Here is a 14241-nt window from a genome sequence, read left to right as displayed (position 1 = left end):
TGTGTGCATGTATTTGTGTGCACTTCCAAATATATTCCAAAGTATTCAATGTTAGTAATACTATTTAATTTGTACTGATTTTAAGGATGATAAAGCAACATTGTCCTACAGCCTCTAAAGATTCTTCTTTAATTAATAAATTGTATTATAGTTCCCCATCTGGTTTTCCTTCAGTCTGAATGGCTTATTGGAATAGACTCTACATTTTAGACATGTCCTTGGAAAACCTATGTTCTATCAGTGAAAATCCTGAGAAGTAATAATAGCAAGAAACTTGATTGTATCTCTTGCTTCAGTTTTCCAAAAGAAAGCCAATTATATCAATTTAATTATCTTTCTCGTTCTTTTACCCTAACATGTCTACAGTTGTGTGTTCCTTCTTGGTGTTTCCATTGTAGCTTATGCATCTAAAATAGGGATAATGAATTTTTAAATATTATGTAATAGTTTTATAATATGTTATAAAACTACAAATATATAATCTATTTTAAATGTCATAAGAAAATAAATACACATAATATATAATAAACATTAAAATATAAACCTTTTTCCCCCTATTTCCATTAACTTTCTATTTATTTGGAAATATCCATCTGCTGGAAATGGCAAATAGAAATGGAAAATAAAAGAGTAGTGGATATTCAACTACTGACTACCAAAATGGGATTTTTGAGTCATTTTTTTTATGACAGTATTCTTAGAAGCCAAGCATTGTGGAAAGAAAAAAATAAATCTCTAATTTTTTTCTACTCTTTTTAAAACATCAAGAAGCAGGACAGGCTGACCTGAATATCAAATTCCAATGGGTAGAGAGAATTCAGAAGACATATATCCTTTCCATACAGGAAAGTGAGCAAATTCTACTTCTTCTAGCCTAAAAGGTTGTGGGAAGAAAAGTTTAAAAGACATGGGAGGAGGTTCAGTTCCTCAGTCATTATCCCCCACAAAGTAACCCCCCTCCATTTCCCACCAACTCCAAGAGATTTTCCCCCTTCTTCCTATTTGCAACTCTTGAAAGAGATGATCTCACAGGGTGCTGTCTTGTACCAAAACAAAAACAAAAATAAAGAACAAACAAACCACACACACAAAAACAAAAAACAATGGAAAGGCTTGGTTTGCTTATAAGACTTGAGCTAGCCCTCTAAATACTCCGTCAACTCCTTTAGTGTGTGAAAAAGATCCAGAAATTTGCAAGCAAGGGGAGGGGAGGTAAGGAAAGCAGTTGAGCCGTTGGGCTTGTATGGTATTGCTGTGACAAGGGATGAGAGGACTTAACCAAAAGGATCCTAATCCTAGGAAGCTGAACACAGTGAGCTAAAACCGAGAGGGTTGTGCAATGCTAGAGTCAAACTGGAGCTTAATGAGCCAGGGTGGACCACTGCGGCCTAACCAGCTATGAGAAGCAAAAGCACACCTTCATCAATAATACCTGTGAAAGGGAAGCCAGGAATAAATTCCAACCAGAAGCTATGTCATACAGGACCTAGAAATCAACACAGGGCCATAGATCTTATTTGTGGATCTTAGACTCTCTTTCCAGCCTCTTTGAGACTTGAAACCCCTTCCTAACATTCTCAGATGCTAACCTAGAAGAAAGCCAGGGGAATGGAAAACGAGCTGAAAGATTGAGCATTAACATCCTCAAGGATAACGAATTATCTTTGAGAAACTATTGAATCGCCAAGAGTCTGAGATACCATTACTTATTGAATTTAAGCTTTTCTTTTGGTCCTACTGGATGAAGGACTAGGGGAATAGATCAATTTTAGAAATTAAAGAAATTACTTTTTTCAGTTTGAAAAATACAGTGTTCAATCATCAACTCTGCCACACAAAACATTTTCTTAATATCTGTTTATCTCCCCTCTTAGATAGTGAGTGTATTGTGGGAAGACCTGTTTTGTTGTTTGGTCTTTTTAAATCTTCAGGGTTAGTAGGCACTCAGCGCATGTTAAGTGAGTGAATTAGTGAATGAATGAGTATCTAGTGCAGAAAGGCCTGGGGGATTGTTTTACAAGTACCCATTTTCCTGGTTAGGATTTGAGGTAAACGGCATGAAAAGTGCAATGAAGACAGACATCTTGAGAAGTGAAGTTCTGGATGAAGAGATGAATCTTCAAATATAGAAAATCAAGCCTTACAAGGGTTACTGTGTTGAATTCTATTTGACCTTTAATCCCAAATGCCATTGAAAGCAACATAAGCAAAAAAAGAATGTTGGAATCTTCACTTCATGTGCTGTCTGACTCACTATTTATACTTTTTATTTGATCTTCAATAAGGCTCCCTTTACCTCATACATGAGTTATGGGTTCAAGGTTTTTATTAGTCTTCTTGCTGCAGCAGGGTGCAGTAGCTGAAATTCTTCTTCAACCTGTACAAGTACAGATTCATTTTTCAATTGAAGCTGTTATCTCCAGAAAGAACATATTTCGCCAACACAATCCAAGGGCAGAGTCATAATAACAAGTCTTCCCTATGGTCTAAGAATAGGAATCTGGCTCCTGGCAGCTGAAGAGCATGCTGATGACAATATGCATCCTGATGTGACATGGCAAAGGAATCTTTCACTGCAAACAGAAACATGGCACCTTTCAAAAATGGGGTGGGTGTGAATGTAGAGAAAAAATAATCTAAGTATGACTATCCTTTGATTTATAGGATATCTAAGCATACATTTCATAATTCTTTCTTTTCCATTGTTCTGCCAAGAAAAATAGTAAGCCTGAATGCTACAATACAACTTCTCTCTTAACTCCATCCCCAGAAAAAAAAAGCAAAGACAGGGCCCTAAACATTCAGTGGTATCTTATTTGGGAATATGGACACTTTGGTGAGACAGGCAAAGGGACAGGCAAAGACTTTCTCTTCTTCCTCATGATATTTCTAGTTTTTCAGTTGCCACTGTGGTGTAGGGCGACTCAGGAGGGTAAATTGAAGGCTAAAGGTAGGGAAACAGAGGGAGTCTTGGAAATAGCTTTACACTAAATCTTACATTTACAGTTTCAGACCATTGAACTGGCATTTCTTTATGTCACTGATGCACACCTGCACAACACACCATTTAGCAAGGTAGTTAAGAGCACATGCCTGACTGTCAGAGAGAACCAGATACTAATCATGTCTGGGTGACTCTCCTGGGAAAATTACTTAATTTTGGTTTCCTTATCTGTAAAAGGAGAGAGTAAAACCTACCTTCCAGGGTTATTGTAAAGATTAAATGAGATAATGGGTACAAAACACTTTGCACGGTGTTTGGCACATAGTAAATATTCATGAAATAGTAGCAATTATTACTATTATTACAGTTCTGAGGTTATGAAGTTGAGATCATCATGAACACCTGTAGAGCTAGGAGAAAATTGTCATGTCCTTATATACTTCAGACATCTGTTTTCAGTGCTATATACTTTAATCATTTAATTGAACACGTAAAAGCATAGTTAAGATTTTGCTAAATATCAGAAGGCAATTTGTGAAAATATTTAATGCTTCTTAGACCAAGTGATATTTTAAGCATTTTTTTCTTATGCTGCTACTTATTCTTACAGAAATTCTCTGTGGAAGACAAATGGTAAATGAGTGGCAAGAAATGGGCCTCCAATCCCCTGCTTGAATTATAGTTTCTGTAAGAAACGTAATATGATATGTCTTCAGCTTGTGACATGGAAATGGAGGGAACCAACTTTTTAAAAAATGTATGGAACAAACTAAATGTGCTCTTTGTGGCTGGCATTTTTCCATCAACATTATATTTGTGGACCCATCCATATTGTTGCATGAAGTATTTAATTCTATAAATATAGCAATTTATTTATCCATGATATTGTTGTTGAGTATTTGGGTTATTTGCTCTTTGAGTCTGTCATAAATAGTACTGTTATACTTTTTAAAAATATTTCTTTGGGTACATGTTCATATGTTGAACCATCCTTGCATTCTAGGAATAAATCCCACTTGGTCCTCATGTACAATCCTTTTGATATGCTGCTGAATTTGATTTGCTAGTATTTTATTGAGAATTGTTTATTCGTGTTCATAAGATATATTTGTCTGTAGTTTTCTCTTCTCATAGTATCTTTGTCTGGCTTTTGGTATGTTGTGTTTTCACTTTCATTCATCTCTATTTTCTAATTTCCCTTGTGGTTTTGTCTTTGATCCACTGTTTGTGATTCAAAGAGTGTGTTGTTTAATTTCCACAAATTTGTGAATTTTCAAGTCTTCTGCTGTTGATTTCATCCTGTAGTAGTGAGAGAATATAATTTAAATAATATTTGTCTTTTTAAATCGATTGAAACTAACCTGAAAAATGCCCCAGGTGCACTTGAGGAGAATGCATATGCTGTTATAGTTAAGTAGAGTGTTCTGTATGTCTGTCAGATCTTGTTGGTTTATTGTGGTAGTCCTCTATTTCCTTTCTTATCTTCTCTCTGGTTGTTCTATCTATTATTGAGAGTGGAGTACTGAAGTCTCCTCCTATTATTGTAGAGCTGTCTGTTTCTCCCTTCAGTTCCATCAGTTTTTGCTTCATATATTTTGCACGTCTGTAATTAGGTATGCAAATGTTTATAATATTTACATATTCTTGGTGTACTGAAACTTTCATTAATATATAGTGTTCTTCTTTGTCTCTTTTAACTTATTTTGATTTAAAGTCTATTTTTTCTGATATTAGTACAGCTACCCTTGCTGTCTTTTGGTTACTATTTGCATGGAATGTCCTTTTCCTTCCTTTCACTTTCAACCTATTTGTGTCTTTGGAAAGTGAGTCTCTTATAGATGGCATATAGCTGGATCATGTAGTTTTATCCTTTCTGTCAATCTCTGTCTTTTTATTAGAGTGTTTAGTACATTTACATTTAAAGTAGTTGCTGATAAGGAGGGGCTTACTTCTGTCACTTTGCTATTTGTTTTCTGTATTCCTTACAGCTTTTTTGTTCCTCATTTCCTGCATTACTGTTTTCTTTTGTGTTTAGTTGATATTTTGTAGTGAGACATTTAAATTTCTTTCTCATTTCCTTTTGTATATATTCTATAGTTATTTTCTCTGTGGTGACCATGGGGATTGTATTTAACATCCTAAAGTTACAACACCTTAATTTGAATTTATACCAGCTTAAATTTGATAACATACAAAAACTCTGCTGTTTACAGCTCTGTCACTACCTGTTCCAGTTGCTGATGTCACGAAATTACATCTTTCATATTGTGTGCTCCAAAACCTAAACTAATAATTCTTTCAAATGCATTCATCTCTTAAATTATGGATAAGGCAACATGTAGATTTATAAACCAAAGTTACAATAATACTAACTATTAGACAATAGTTAAAAATATATTAGTCTCTTAAATCATGTGGAATAGAGAGTGGAGTTACAAACCATTGTTATAATACTACCTTTTATAATCACCATGTATTTAACTTTATCAAGATCTTTATTTCTTCACATGGCTTCAATTTATTGTCTAATTTCCTTTCATTTCACTTTTCCTTTGAGCATTTCTCACAGGGAAGTTCCAGTGGTAAAGACATTTCTTAATTTTTATTTATCTGGGAATGTCTTAATGTATCCCTCACTATGAAGGACAGTTTTGCTGGATATAGGATTCTTGGTCGATAGTTCATTTTTCCTTTGAGTGCTTTGAATATATTGTCTTCTGGCCCCCAAAATTTCTTATGAGAAAATCTTCTGATCATCTTATTGAGTATCCCTTGTATGTAATGAATCTCTTCTTGTTGTTTTCAATATTCTCTGTTTATCTTTGGCTTTCAAAAGTTTGATTATAATGTGCCTCAGTGTGGATCTCTTTGAGTTTATCTTACTTGGAGTTTGTTGAATTTCTTGGATGTTTATATTCATGTCTTTCCTCAGATTTGGGAAGCTCTTTGCCATTATTTCTTCAAATATCCTCTCTGCCCATTTCTTTCTCTTCTCTTTCTGAAACTCTAACACTGAATAAATGGTCTGCTTGGTAGTGTCACTTAGGCTCTATTCAGTTTTCTTCAATCTTTTTTCTTTCTATTCCTCACATTTGGTAATTTCCATTGTCCTGTCTTCAAGTTTGCTGATTCTTTCTTCTGCCTGCTCAAATATGCCTTTGAATCCTTCTAGTGAATTTTTCATTTCAGTTATTATACTTTTCAGCTCCAGGATTTCTTTTTGGTTTCTTTTTATGTTTTCTATCTCTTTATTGGTATTTTCATTTTGTTTATACATCATTTTCTTGAGCATATTTAAGACAGTTATTTTAATTTCTTTACCCAGGTAATCTTCCATCAGGTATTTTAAAGGAACACTTTCTGATTATTTATCTTTTACTTTGAATAGGCCATACTTTCTTGTTTCTTTGTTTGCCTTATGACTTTTTGTTGAAAACTTGATGTTTGAATCTAATAAGGTGAAAACTCTGGAAATCAGATTCTCCCTTTTCCCTAGGGTTTGCTTGTTTTCATGATTGTATGTATGTGTTTCTTTGTTTGTTTATTTATTTATTTGGGGCAATCTCTGTTCCAAGGATCAGCCTGAGGTGTAAACCTAAAATCTCCTCAGGTCTTTTCTGAGCCTTCACCTTTCCCATGCATGGTCACTTTCTAATTTTCCCTGTATGTGCACTTGCTTTTGAATGTCTTAGGCTTTAGTGTTTGTCTCCCAAAAGGGAAAAAAGAAAAAATGAAGTGGGGAGAAAGGGCACTGGCCATTTAATTCCCTTAGAATCACTTTCACTTGAGGGGAGGAGCTTGAACAATGGGGGAAATGTTACAACAATTACCATCCTCCTTTTTGCACTTCTGAGATCAGAATCAGTGATCAGCAATTAGAGCACTGATTCCTGATATTTGTAGAGTAAGGTCCTTTTTGCCTACCCTGGCTTCCACAAGTTGTGTGTTGTGTGTAGCTGCTCCAGCAATGTGTGCACAGCTGCGTGCCACAGGGCTGAGGCTAAGGTATGAGTAGTAGTTGCTACTGTTGCTAAGTTGCTAAGCGGTAAAATTAACTGAAATCAACTTCAATTTACTGTCCAAACCTTCCCCTGAAACTTGCAAGCCTTCAATATACTCCAGAGTTTTAAATTAATTATATTAGACAGATTCTGCCAGCAAAATTGTTGTCAAGGTGGAGAGACAGTTTCTTGGTGCTTTCTACTCCCCCATTTCCCCAGAATTCTCTCTGCTTCTCATTATTTTTCTCCTCCATACTTAAGTCTGGATATTTTCTTCTGATCTATTTTTCAGCTATTTCTCTCTTAAGCTGTATCTAATATCCAGTTAAACTCATCTACTGAATTTTTGAGTTCACCTGTTGCATTTTTTAGTTCCAAAAATTCCACTTGATTCTTATAGTTTCAGTAGTGGAATGTTATATTGTTTATTGTTAATTTTAAGTCCATGTCTGCTATGTCCAATACCCGGGACACCTATTTCTGTTGTGCATGTTTTCTCTTGGTCTTGTTTCTTAATATGTCTGGGGTTTTTTTTTTGTTTTTTTTTGTTTTTGCGGTATGCGGGCCTCTCACTGTTGTGGCCTCTCCCATTGCGGAGCACAGGCTCCGGACGCGCAGGCTCAGCGGCCATGGCTTACAGGCCCAGCCGCTCCGCGGTATGTGGGATCTTCCCAGACCGGGGCACGAACCTGTGTCCCCTGCATCAGCAGGTGGACTCTCATCCACTGTGCCACCAGGGAAGCCCTGTTTTTTTTTTTTAACTAAAATGCTGGGCATTTTATATGAAAATTATAGTGACTCTGGGTGTTATATTCCTCCAGGGAGGATTCAACCTATTTTAAAAGGCAAGAGAGAGGCAAATCAGCTCAATTTAATCTAGGACTGAAGTCAGTCTTTGGTAAGTTTCAGTCTTCATCTAAGTTTCTTGCATTCTTAGGGATGTAGCTTTCTATGTTTCCTAACAGAGGGCCCGAAGTGTTCTTGTGGATTCTCCTCCTTGATATGTCATAAACTTCAATTTTGGTCTTCCTGGCCCTTTTGGGTTGCCAAAATTGCTGATCTGCTTTTTATTCACATTATGTTATAGTGAGCCTTTTGCCTTGTGCAACTTAATTAGCAAACACCTTGAGGGAAAAATGGTATTACTCTTCTTATTTGTCTCAGCCTCACTTTTCTATGAAATCTCAGCTGCCCCAAACTCTAATTTGTCTTTCTCCATGGCCATACAAATGCATAAAGCTCTGCTGGATTATCTGTTTCTTAGCAGGTACATTTTTTCCTTTTCTTTTCTTTTTTAAGTCTCTTAGTCCAGTCCAAAATGTGGCAGAAAGTGGCAGACTACCCAACAATTAAGGAGGAATAGAGAAAGTTTGATTTACTTCCAAAAGCATTCTTCTCTGGAACACGATTTTCAAGTCCTGACTGCCTTGGAAGTTCTTTGATATTTGGGGTGAGGAGGATATAAATATTTCAGATTTTCTAGTTGCTCTTAGAGGGAGCATTGCTGTTCTGCTACAAGTTACTATATAATAAACAAAAGTGGAAATTTTGAACTTTTATTGAGTATTTACTATTTGCCAAGCACTCTATTAGATCCTTACTATGTTATGCTACTTGTTTTTTTCAGCAGTACCTTAGATGCTGAGACTCAGATATTGAGACTCAAAGGGACTGCATAACTTGCTCAAAGTTTTTAAGAGGCAGAATCAAGAAATATACTTCCAAGGTTTTTAAAGCTTCTACTCTTTCCATCATACTAAACTCAACATGGAATATAATAGACTATCTGGTAATGGTTACAGGTTAATGGTAGACTCCTGCTTTATGCCATTTGGTCCAAAATAACATAAAATTGGATATCTGAAATCCTGTATCATAATTTTCATAAGGAAAGCAAGACACCCAACAGTAATGAAAATTAGAGAGATCACTAAATCTTACCCTTCAAATTTTGAAGGAAATAATTCAAACTTCTGGCTTAAAGGAGCAGAAGATGCTCAAAAGAAAAATTACAGAAGGAGGAAAAGATAAAAGGTGAGTGGCAAAAGGAAGTTTTGTTTTGTTTTTAAATCATGTATGTTGGTGAGAAGTGGTTCTGGTGTTTTAAATGCAGAGCTGGACACCAGGTTTATGAAAAGCAAAGCTGTATTTGTATAAAAGAGGTGAATGGTGACTTAACAAAGTGTTGAAGTATTAGGTTCATGATCTGCAAAGTGTTGAAACACTACATTATTTTAGACTTTAAAAAAATCAGTTTTCTAACTTCCATTATGTAAATACTTCCTTCTTATCTGTAGTGATGAAAAGCAAGAAAGGAATGGCAGGAAAATGTGACAACTGGAGGTAATAATCACTGCAACGGGTATTATACATACACATTATCTCACAGCATCCTTTTGAGGCAGGCAAGAAAAAAATGTCACTGAAATTTGTTACCACTATTTACTGTGGAGCAAAACTTGAAGTAAGGTATATCTGGATGTGTTCAACATGACAGATAAAAAATTTTTATCTAACCAAACAATAATATACCTAACCAAACAAGTGTAAATAGACAATAGAAGGTGCAACCAGCTTGGTTTTTGACCTATGAGCTAGTACTATAGGAAAAGTGGAGAACTGGGGGACAAGAAGTGAGAAACCTGTTTAGAAAATTAGAGATTTATGGAAGGACTCAGGAGAGGAAAGCAGGTGGAGAATGGGTTGTGCTTGGCTCCAGATTTATGAGAGCAGCAAGTCCAAAAAGGTAATCCTAAGTGTCATGCCCACTGGGTAAGCACTAAAGTCAGCTGAAGAGCCTCATAAGTTTTAAATTGGCCAAATTTACCCAGGCCCAAGGCGTATTGTATCTATCCTGTAAGATTCCACCCCACTCTTGCTTGGCTTAGAAACAGAGCTCTAGGGCCCCAACGTTTAGGAACTTGCAGAGGCAATAAGCCAGCCTGGGACCTCAGCTCTGGTGTCTTACATAGGGCCAAGAATCCAATGAGCATGCAGGTTCTCTAACTATCAGAGTGTGGTAAAAAAAAAAAAAAAAAAAAAAAAAAAAAAAAAATCCACCAGGCTTGAGCATTTCCAGCACAGTATTGAAGGGTCAGCAATGGTTTCCCTGGCAGCGCTGTGTGCTGCTGTTTGCCTAGAACCACTCCCAGTTTTATGCTTCTCAGTCACATGCATTTGCCCAGGATTTTTCTAAAATAGGAAAACAGCAAGAATTTAACATCCTATTTTTCCGTGGAACTCAAAGGAATCTGTAACCAGGGCCATCTGAAGAAGGGAATTAACAGAGCAGAGGAAGGGAATTTACATTTCTTAAATGATGATTATGATAAGGCAATTTTTATGTTTTTGGTTTTTTTCTTTCTTAATCCTCCCAAAAGCCATTTGTGGTTTGTCTGAATCTGCCTGGTGAGTAAGGCTTGAGTTCCTCAGGACAGAGAAGGTATGGCGTCTGCACATTCATATTTCCTCTGAGGGCGTTTGGCAAGTCATCCTGACTACTAATTGTTATTATGTTAATATAATGTGAACACACTCTAATATTATAGCTACACACTCCCACGTAATGTTGCCTATTCATTTGCTCCAGTGTTAATTAATCTTCAGTTGCAATTCGACAAGCACTTATTGACTTAGTGACAGGATTGATGCTAGTTAGATAACACAGGCAGAATTTAGTGGTTACCTGGATAAGCTGGAGGTCATGTCAAAGAGGGAGGAATTTGGGGTAACTCCTAGGTTTCCTACTGGGGAAAAAGGCGGAGCATGGGAAGATTAGGTTGAGTTCAGTTTTGGACATGCTGAGTTTAAGGTTCCTTAATGAAGTGCATGTCCATCAAGAAAACAGCTATTTTTTTTCCCAGGGTTTACTGTACGGTAAGCACTGTGTTAATGGCTTGCATGCATTCTCATTTAGTTCTCATGAATATATGTGGTAGGAGCATGGTTTATCTCATTGGAAAGATGAGTAAACTGAGGCATAGGGAGGTAAGTAACTTGCCCAGTTTGCCCAAGGTGACAGTGAGTAGGTGGTAAAGCTTAAGATTTAGATATTAGACTCATTGATGAACAAGTAGTAGTTGACCCATGAACGTATATGAGATCTTTTAGTAACGACCTGTTTACTGGAAAGGACAGTGAGGATAAGGGACAGAACTCTGGATAATATCAATATTTAAGGAGTAAGCTGATGAAAAGGAACACTCTACGAAGGCCAAGAAGAAGTGGTCATTGAAACAGAGAACCAGGAGAAGAAATTTCAAAAAGAGAGTGCTCAATACTGTCAATTAGAGCGAAGGCACTTGGCAAAGGAAAGTCTGAGAGTACTCATTGCATTTGCCAATGTGCAGGTCCCCGGTGTCTTCAGTAGCATGTGCAAAGTCAGTGTCCAGTGGTTTGAGGAGGAGACAGCTCTAAGTGAAACTGCACTAGGTCCTACGTGAATATGTTAGCCCTCCCAAACTGCAACAAAATGAACCTATTACCAGCTTGCTACCTGGAAATGTGTTTTTAGTCCTACTTCCTTTGATTACTGCAAAATGCCAAAATAATCCAATAGGGCTATTGGATGGAGGTGGGCGTGGGTAGAGAGCATTCACCCATGCATAGGAGAAATGTTCCTGAGATGCTACTTATGATAAGAAGAACCAGAACGGGGCGGGCAAAGGAGAGTTTTTCTCAAGTCTGGCATAAAATCTCCTCGGAAACACTAAAATATGAGAACCCTGAAGAATCTATCTTGCATTTTACTCTTTTCCCCTTTTTTATTGCTAATGAATATATACTAGAATGTCAACCATGAGCAGGAAAGCATTTCCACCCCTATAGCATGTTATTTGCATGAGGGTGGTATTGTCTTGTTTACATGTCATGGAACCTACGACCTGTCACACGTGATTATCATGTCAGCTTATTAACACGTCAGAGAGTACAACTCCTGGCTTCCACCTCAGAGGGGAAACTGCTTAGGGTGGTGGTGGGGGGGCATTCTGCTAGCCAGATGAGGCAGAGTTCTGCTAGCTTCCAGTGCCAGGGAAATCCTGGACAATAATCAATACCAAACCTAACTATGAATAGGACCACACAAGAGCACATAACTGGGAACCAAACCTCCTTCCTACTTTGGTCTGATCTCTTGGCAAGTTTCCTTGCTAGTCCGAGCTTTGCTCCCACTTACTTGGGGAGGAATCTAGAAACAGGAGTTATTTTTTAAAAGGATAGGGCAGAAGGAAGGGTTGGAAAGCCACTCGCAGATCCTGGAGGGAACATGAAGAAGAGGGTTCTGGTTAATTACATGATCCAGGGCTTCACATTTTAATAATCATTGATTGATGGATGGAAGTCAAAGAAAAAGCCAGGGAAAGACCTACACACGTTTAGAGATTTTGAGTTAGAAATGCTCTCCTTCTAACTTTTCCCCAAAGGAAGTCACATGGTGAAAACAAAGTAGTGATTAGGTAACTAAACAGGCCACAGCATTCTCTGAGGACTTCTAAGTTCCCAGGCCAGGCCTGCCGCTTGCCTGGGAGATGAGCATGTGCTCCCAGCCACAGCTTCTCCTCCCCTGACATCTTTCTGCCAGATGGTCATTCTCTAATTCTAGAGGTGCTTGGCCCTCCTGGTTCCTGCAACCTGAGCCGAGAGAACTTTGATCCACCAATTTCCCCCTCCCTCCACCCCTCTGGCGAGCAGGGCCTGGCGCCTGGACGCAGGGAGAGGCCAGGCGTGGAGACCCTTGGCACTCTGAGAAGGAGCTCCGTGGCCCGCCTCTGTGTGCCCGAGGTACAGCGTCTGCGCTGGCTCCGAGGGTTCCGCGTCAGCCTTCTCCCGCCTGGCCAGCTGGCAGCACGAACCGACGCCTTTCACCATTTACCGGGTGAATGCGCTCCTTGCTCATGAATCTCCCTGTAGGGTTATCCGGCTGGTTTTTAATTACAGTCCAGAATCTCAACAAATTACAAATGTTTTGTGTAAACATAATAAGGGTGTGGATCCAATCCACTAGCAATTGTTAATAGAAAACAATAAAAACTAAAAAACTCCACAAAGACCTAAACAAGAAAAAAATACCAATTCTGCAGGGTCTATGCCTCCAGGATTTGCTTTCTTGGGGACCCTCCTAGAGCGTCCTCCCAACTCACCCCGCCGCCCCAGCTCCCTGCGGTGAGAACTACGGATACCCTGGGAAGGAATGGCCTTCTGGAGCGGTGAAGAGTCCCCGGAGCCTTTTCCGCAGGATTCCAAAATAAGCATGCCGGGGCTGCCAGAGGGGCCCTGCCGCCTGTCTCCAGACCCTGTCTCAAGCTGGCATCTCCCTTCCCTTGGACACCCCGGGAGTCTGCCCCCTAGTTCCAACTTCTTCTGGGCTTGGAGGACACTCTGTCAGCCCTTCTCCTGCCACGTAGTCCTCAAATGCCACCCCTGGAGGGGGACTCCGGGGCCTCAGGACTCTAGCGCAGCGCCGAGAGCTGCGCTGTGGCAGCTGGGCCAACCCCACACAGTCTGCTGGTATTTGAACTCTCACTCCGGAAGACATTTTGGGAAAATATTGTGCATAGAAATTTATAGATGTATATATGTGTACATATACACACATATATATGCATGTATATGTAATTTGGTCGACAAATGCTAAGCAAATGTGCCCGGTGTTTTTGTTGAAACCGTTAGCATCTTAGTTGGTATTGGTATAATTGGTTGATATTATTATGAGTATGACAAGTGGATGCTGTAAAGGGAGCGCCCGATCCCCTTGGAAAACACAGCGGAACACAAGTGGAGACATCTGATTGTTTCCAACTGCCCGTATCTCCCCTGTCGCTCCCTCTCGGTCACCAACCAGGCTGACGGCACACTCTGGACAAGGCAACTTCCTCCGAAGGGCGATCTCCCCTCATATGACTGAGATCAATGTGTCTTCAGGGGAAGCGGCAAGTCCTGGGGGTGTCAGAAGCCCCTAGTCCCTTATCCAGACCTTTGTCACAAAAGGCAGTTCGGTTGGTATCAAGGACGAAAAGAAACATTAAAATACAACTGTGTAATGAGGGTGGAGAAGGAGGGAAAGGCTAGGGCCTGCTCCATTTCTGGGAAGACTCGAAGAGGCTGACTCGGCTGCGGGGACATTCCCAGCCGTGCCTCGCGGGGCGTGGAGAGAAGGGAGAAACGGCCGGCCCCTCAGCCCTTTCACCTAAGCTCATGCAGCAGGACGCCGGCTGAAAACCTCTCTATGCGATTAAGTCCCGTCCATTCCAGCCGGTGGCACTGACACATGTGCGCTCGGCTTAGGCGCGCGCAACC

This window comes from Leucopleurus acutus (assembly GCF_964270905.1).
Source record: "Leucopleurus acutus genome assembly, chromosome: 2".
Classification (NCBI taxonomy): Eukaryota; Metazoa; Chordata; class Mammalia; order Artiodactyla; family Delphinidae; genus Leucopleurus; species Leucopleurus acutus.
Note: the sequence above shows the minus strand (reverse complement) of the source record.